The sequence below is a fragment of the Myotis yumanensis genome, unplaced genomic scaffold (genome assembly GCF_028538775.1).
Source record: "Myotis yumanensis isolate MYYU_CA2020_CCGP unplaced genomic scaffold, mMyoYum1.0.hap1 SCAF_10, whole genome shotgun sequence".
NCBI lineage: Eukaryota > Metazoa > Chordata > Mammalia > Chiroptera > Vespertilionidae > Myotis > Myotis yumanensis.
Window position 1 is genome coordinate 41249348 of NW_027223761.1, and position 7721 is coordinate 41257068.

Sequence of the window (7721 nt, forward strand, 5' to 3'; positions counted from 1 at the left end):
GCCATGTGAGGGTGGCTCCTAACTTTTGCTTAGTCTGAGGAGACAGATGCAGAATGTGTCTGGATTTAGAACCTTTAGCTGTCACTCTTATAGCTCTCATTCCTTGGAAAAGGAGCCTAAAACATGTGCAATTAAAATTCTATATCAATGCATGCTAATTAATGTGGCATAGTGGACAGTCAAGTGAAATTTAGGAAATAATCTTTTGTTCTTTTCATTCTACAATGTCATTCCATTTAAATATATTTCACAAAGAGCTCTGGGCAAATTAATTTTAAACCAGGGTAATAAAGTTAAAGTTACAGTCTTTCATTGTGAACTAGATTTAGCTTACAATTTTCTCTTTATTTTAAAGGTTCAGAATGCTTCAGATCCCAAACTAAGCATCTTATCTATGAATCCTCTGACTCATACAAGTGGAGTAAATATCCCTATCTATTGGCTAATAAAACTGCTTTTTCATATAACTTCACTGCATTAATCACATGGGAATTTAATCATTGATTTGCACCAATTTCTCTCCTACTAGAATGTTAATATCTAAAGTTAGGTATTGGGTCCTATTTATCATTTTATCCTCAGGGTATAAAATGTTGTCAAGTATTTCATATAAATTAATAAGTAAAGGCAGAATTAACTAAGTGGACAAGTAAATACGAAAGAATCTACACAACTGAACGCAGCCAGAAGTTTTCATCATGTCATTGACAAATAATACCAATTTTCATCCCAGTACCTTTCTTCTCCTTGGGATTCCAGGGATGGAATCCATCCACACTTGGCTATCAGTGCCCTACTTTCTAGTTTACCTAAGTGCTCTCCTGGTAAATTTATCTATTCTATTTATTATTAGAATAGATTCCAACCTGCATGAGCCCATGTACTTCTAGTGTATGCTCTCTGTGGCTGACTTGATCATCTCCACTACTGCTCTGCCCAAAATCCTCAGCATTTTTTGGTTCCATGACAGGGAGATCTATTTTGAAGCTTGCCTTGTGCAAATATTTCTCATTCATTCACTATGCAGCATGGTCTCAGGGTTTATCTTGGCCATGGCCTTTGACCGGTATGTGGCAATCTGCAATCCTTTGAGACATTCTACTATCCTGACACACAGAGTCATCAAGAACTTGGGGCTGACTATTGTCTTCCGTGGGGCTTTGCTTTTCAGTCCTCAACCCTTCATGCTTCGGTGGCTTTCCTATTGCAGAACTAACATCATCCCTCACACATACTGTGAATTTATGGCTTTGATCAAGCTTGCCTGTGCAGAGACCAGGATCTACAGAATATATAGCCTAACTGCTGCCTTCCTTACTGGGGGTTTAGATTTCATATTAATTCTATGTTCCTATATTGTCATCCTTTACACTGTTTTCCATCTTCCATCCAAGACTGCTCGACTCAAGACCTTGGGCACCTGTGGATCCCATGTGTATAATCTTAGTAGGCTATACTCCAGCCTTTTTTTCTTTTCTTACTCACCGATTTGGACACCATGTGGCTCCTCACATTCATATATTTGTGGCTAACATCTACCTGCTTATCCCACCTATGGTGAATCCAATGATCTATTGCATAAGAACCAAGAGGATCAAAGACCGATTTCTTCAAGTTTTGACTTCTCACAAATTATAAAACACCTATCTCTTCCCTTAACACATTTTTAAGACTTATGGGGGAGGGAGGGGAGACAACCTCTTTATAGAAGGCTGAATCCCTACATTTCCTATTTGTAATCTGTAAAGTACAGTAGGTCCTCAGGGTTAAGTCAGAGATCCATTCCTACAGCACGAGGTAATGCGATTTTCCACATAAGTCAGAATCCACCTACATAAGTACCTACGTCACTCACATGGAGCACATACACAGCAGTAATGAAGTGAAACAGTCAAAAAAATTTAAAAGAAAGATAACAATTCCGGACCTTTACTTGTGGTAAATAAATAATAAAAAACATAAAGCACGTATGTACATACATCAAAATGATGGAACTTTTTAAAAAATAAATAAATGGGAGATGGCCATGTAACCACTAAATGAAGTATGTGGAGTCCAATGTAACCCAAGGACTGTCTGTATTAGTAAGCATTGACTAGATTCTGTTCTACTAGAAATATATCTATATCTATCTATCTATCTATCTATCTATCTATCTATTTGCCTGATAATGCAATATCTCCACTATTATGTGATTATATTTGCTATGTTTGCTCCCAGTCTATTCTGTTTTGTCTTATTAGCTTTATTAGCAACCGTTCAGCCATTGGACTGTTCGACCGGTAGCTATGATGCACACTGACCACCATGGGGCAGACACTTTGACCAGTAGTTTACCTTGCTGCTGGGATCCGGCCGACCCGGACTAGGTGAGACAAGTCAGACATGCCCTGGAACCCTCCCAAAGTCCCTCCCCAACCCCGATCATGCACCAGTGGGGTCCTTCAGCCTTGCTTGTGCCCTCTCACAATCTAGGACTGCTGGGAGGAGTTGGAGAGCTGCAGGCCAGGCCAAGGGATGCAACAGGTACACGAATCCATGCACTGGGCCTCTAGTATTATATAGTAGAGAAACAGTTTGTTTTGGTATTTTCTCATAATTTATCATCTAGCCACTGTTGACTGTGATATCATCCATTTTTCTTCTTTTTTTGAAGTTGAATAACTCATATTTATATAGAAAATCATGTAGGATTAGATGTTATGAGTATATAATACAATTTAGCATTTTCTTATTACACTACTTTAGATGGTAACTCAAATAGTTTTGGCATTAGGCCATAGTTAAAAAATTCATACTATTGTGGAATAAACAAATGAAGCAGAAATGATTCATTCAGAACTTGCTTTAACCACAATATTAACTATCATTGTTTGCCTTTTGCAGAGATTTAAAGGCTGTCAGAGTGGTAGGAAAATTTTATAGGGAATGCAAGGGAAGGTTTGAGGTATGCTCTCAAGGGAGGTTGTCAGCATATCAAAACTGGAAGTGGGTGAACTAGAAGTGGGCTTCTTCTGTGATTGGCTTAGGAAACCTATTTGGCTGCCTTTAGTTGGTCATGAAGACAAACACAACTAGGGAGTTGGCAGTTGTTGATCAAGTTCTGACTATTTTGGATTAATTGCTGAAGAGGTTGTGGGTAGGGATTCTAGGCTTCCCATGTGGATCACAGTTCATTGTCATATAAGGTCTGGCCACTTTCTATTTGTTGATTCAGTCTCTGATAGAAAAATAATTATAAGAAAAAGTAGACAAGTTTAATCATAGTTTAAGATTTTAAAAATTCTCATTAAATTATGAAGCAAAATATTAATGAAGATAAAGAAGATTTGAACAACATGATTAAAGGATATAGAAATCATTTTATATTTAAACAAATGAAGCAGAAATGACAAAATACAACAAAGGCTGTATTTTATCTTTTTAAACACACATAAGACATTTGCAGAAATTGACCATGTATTGTGTCACAGACTCAACAAAGTTCAACAGATTGAAATCCTATAATCTCTGTTCTTTTACTACAATAGGATTAAACAAAAAATGAAAAAACAGTGATGTGAAAGTGTTCCATTATTTCAAAATTTAAAGATTATGTTTTTGAATTTCCAATTAATCAAAGGGAATTAAAAACACAATAAGATGAAATAATCATCCTGTGAGATGTAGTTCAAGTTGAGGCTAGATAGAAAACATAGATTTAAATATATGTGACAGAGAAGAATATTGGCTATAAATAACTGAGCTAAACATACATCTCAAGAATTTGGAGAAAATGTATAAACTTATAACCAAAGAGGAAAAGAAAATAAATGATGATGAAAAAAGAAAACACAAAACACATGCAAACACTTAAGATAATCAAATATTTGATAACCATAGAAACTGGTTGCAGGTAGGAGCTACATAGCAACATTATAGATGTTATAAAATCATTGTGTCACCCAACTGGGTGTGGCTCAGCAATTAAGCATCAACCCAGGAACCAAGAAGTCATTGGTTCTATTCCTGGTCAGGGCATATGCCCAGGTTGCGGGCTCAATCCCCAGTAGGGGATGTGCAGGAGGCAGTTGATAATGATTCTCTCACATCATTGATATTTCCATCTCTCTCCCCATCTCCCTTCCTCTCTCTGAAATCAATAAAAACATTTTAAAAAATCATTGTGTCTTTTACCGTATGTGGACAGAGCCTTGGTTGCAATAGATTTTAGAAATTATGGAAAGAGTAAAATTGGGGAGGGTGACTATAGACAACTGGTTTCAGGGGTATTGCTATAAAAATGAGTAAGATAAATAAGGCAATAGCTAGCAGATATGTGGATCATAATTTTCTTTTGTAAAAATAATTGATTATATCATTGTTTTAGATGGGTTTAATAATAGCTTATCACATGACAATAGAAATAATACAACAGGAAGACAACAATGATTACCCATGAGAAGGAATACAAAATTGCCAGACCAAAATATTTGAGCTTTAAGACAGGGTAAGATGTATCACTTTAATGGATAAGTTGGCTTTTGTTAGGACAAATATAGCTCATTCATAGTAGCAGGAAATCAGTAATAATATATGAGTTTAGAGGCAGATGGATGGATAAGCATGCTGATGGGATCTTCTCTTGATTCTTTTTTCTCAGTGAAATTGGAATCTAGGTCATCATCTGAGAATAGGGATGGGGAAGAGTTACAGAGGTTTGGGTTGAGAGAATATATGAAATAATTGTATTTATTTATTATTGATTAGAGTATTACATATGTCTCCTTTCTCCCCCATTGGCCTCTCCCGGTCACTCTACCCCACCCCCTAGCACATGCCCTCACCCTCCTAGTATCTGTGTCCATTGGTTATGCTTATATACATGCATACAAGTCCTTTGGTTGATCTCCGCGCCCCCCCCCCCCCCCCCCCGCGCCCCTCCACTGCCTTCATCAGTTTATGTTGTTCATTATATTCCACAAATGAGTGAGATCATGGGATATTTATCCTTCTCCACCTGGCTTATTTCACTTAGCATAATGCTCTCCAGGTCCATCCATGCTGTTGTGAATAGCAGAAGTTCCTTCTTTTTTACAGCAACGTAGTATTCCATTGTGTAGATCTACCACAGTTTTGAAATCCATTCATCTACTGATGGGCACTTAGGCTGTTTCCAAATCTTAACTATTGTAAACTGTGCTGCTATGAAGATAGGGGTGCATATATCTTTTCTGATTGGTATTTCTGATTTCTTGGGATATATTCCTAGAAGTGGAATTATTGGGTCAAATGGGAGTTCCATTTTTAATTTGTTGAGGAAACTCCATACTATTCTCCATAGTGGCTGCACCAGTCTGAATTGCCACCAGCAGTGCAAGAGGGTTCCTTTTTCTCCACATCCTCACCAGCACTTGTTGTTTGTTGATTTGCTGATGATAGCCGATCTGACAAGTGTGAGATGGTACCTCATTGTCGTTTTGATTTGCAACTCTCAGATGATTAATGACTTTGCGCATGTTTTCATATATCTTTTGGTCTTCTGTATACTCTCTCTCCAAAAGTGTCTATTTAGGTCCTTTGCTCATCTTTTTATTTTATTTTTTATCTTCCTTTTGTTAAGTTGTATGAGTTCCCTATAAATTTTGGAGATTAAACCCTTATAGGAGATAACATTGGCAAATATGTTCTCCCACGCAGTGGGCTTTATTGTTGTTTTGTTGATGATTTCTTTTGCTGTGAAGAGCTTTTTATTTTGATGTAGTCCCATTGGTTTATTTTCTCCTTAGTTTCCATTGCCCTAGGAGCTGTATTGGTAAAGCTATTGCTATGAGATATCTGATATTTTGCTACCTGTGGATTCCTCTAAGATTTGTATGGTTTCCTTTCTTACATTTAAGTCCTTTATTCATTTTGAGGTCTTTTTTTTCGTGTGTGTGTGTGTATGGTGTAAGTTGGTGGTCTACTTTCATTTTTTTTTTTTTTGCATGTATCTGTCCAATTTTCCCAGCACCATTTATCAAAGAGACTGTCTTGACTCCATTGTATGTTCTTGCCTCCTTTGTCAAATCTTAATTGAACATAATGGCTTGGGTCTATTTCTGGATTCTCTGTTCTGTTCCATTGGTCTATATGTTTGTTCTTCTGCCAGCACTAGGCAGTTTTGAAGACAGTGGCTTTGTAATATAGCTTGATATCTGATATTGTGATTCCTCTTAATTTGTTCTTCTTTCTCAGGATTGCTGTGGCTATTCAGGGGCTTTTTTAAATTCCAGATGAATTTTTGGAGAGTTTTTTCTAGGTCTGTGAAATATGCTGTTGGTATTTTAATGGGGAGTGCATTGAATCCATAGATTGCTTTGGGTAGTATGGATATTTTAATGATGTTGATTCTACCAGTCCATGAACACGGTATATTCTTCCATTTTTTTATTTCTTCCTCTATGTCTTTTTTTCAATGTCCTATAGTTTTCTGAGTAGAGGTCTTTTACCTCCTTAGGTACGTTTATTCCTAGGTATTTTACTTTTTTTGATGTGATGGTAAGTGGGATTGTTGTTGTTTTTTAATCTCTCTTTCTGTAAGTTCATTATTGGTGTATAAAAATGCCATAGATTTCTGGGTGTTAATTTTGTATCCTGCTACATTGCTGAATTCATTTATTAAGTCTAATTATTTTTTGATAGAGTCTTTAGGGTTTTCTATGTACAGTATCATGTCATCTGCAAATAATGATAGTTTTAGGTCTTCTTTTCCAATTTGGATGCTTTTTATTTATTCTTCTTGTCTAATTGCTATGGCTAGCACTTCCAGTACTATGTCAAACAGGAGTGGTGAGAGTGGGCATCCCTATCTTGTTCCTGTTCTTAGGTGAAATCGTTTTAGATTTTGCCCATTGAGTATGATGTTGGCTGTAGGTTTGTCATATAAGGCTTTTGTTATGTTGAGGCATGATCCCTCTATCCCACTTTGCTGAGGGTTTTTATCAAGAAAGGATGTTGGATTTTTTCAAATGCTTTTTCTGCATCAATTGATATGACTATGTGATTTTTATCTCTCAGTTTGTTTATGTGATGTATCATGTTTATTGATTTGTGAATATTGAACCATCCTTGCATCCCCGGAATAAATCCCACTTGGTCATGGTGTATGATCTTTCTAATGTAATGCTGGATCCGATATATGAAATAATTTTTAGGAGAATGAGAAATTGAGAGTGTTTAAATTAAGAGTGTACATATTCAAGGCTCATTTGATATAGTGAATATAAATTCAAAGTGAAACTAAGGGCTTGATTGTAGAAGATATTTTTCTCTATCTGTGTTTGGTAGCACGGTGTATAGGCATGAAGTGGTCTGTTATATCAGTGAGCCAAAGATGGTCTCTGTATATGGGCCTCTCTGACTCAGAGATTCCCTAACAATGCTGCCAAGTGACATCACTTAGACAAGAAAGCCTCCTTCTGATGCCCTTTTTCCTGGGAGTTTCCTTGTCTTCCTCTTTTATGGATGGTGGCCCCATCTTATAACCTCTGGGCAGTCTCATGCTATGAGGGACTTCTCCCCTTCTTCCCCAGCTCATCAATAAGCCTATAAAGCAGTGGTTCTCAACTTTCTTAATGCTGTGACCCTTTAATACAGTTGCTCATGTTGTGGTGACCCCCAACCATAAAATTATTTTTGTTGCTACTTCATAACTGTAATTTTGCTACTGTTATGAATCGTAAGGTAAATATCTGATATGC

General features: G+C 36.8%; 1 pseudogene; it reads left to right on the forward strand.

Annotated features, from left to right (window-relative positions):
* The first annotated feature begins 698 nt into the window (after positions 1-698).
* Positions 699-1638, forward strand: LOC139018137 (olfactory receptor 52D1-like; annotated as a pseudogene).
* Positions 1639-7721: the final 6083 nt, after the last annotated feature.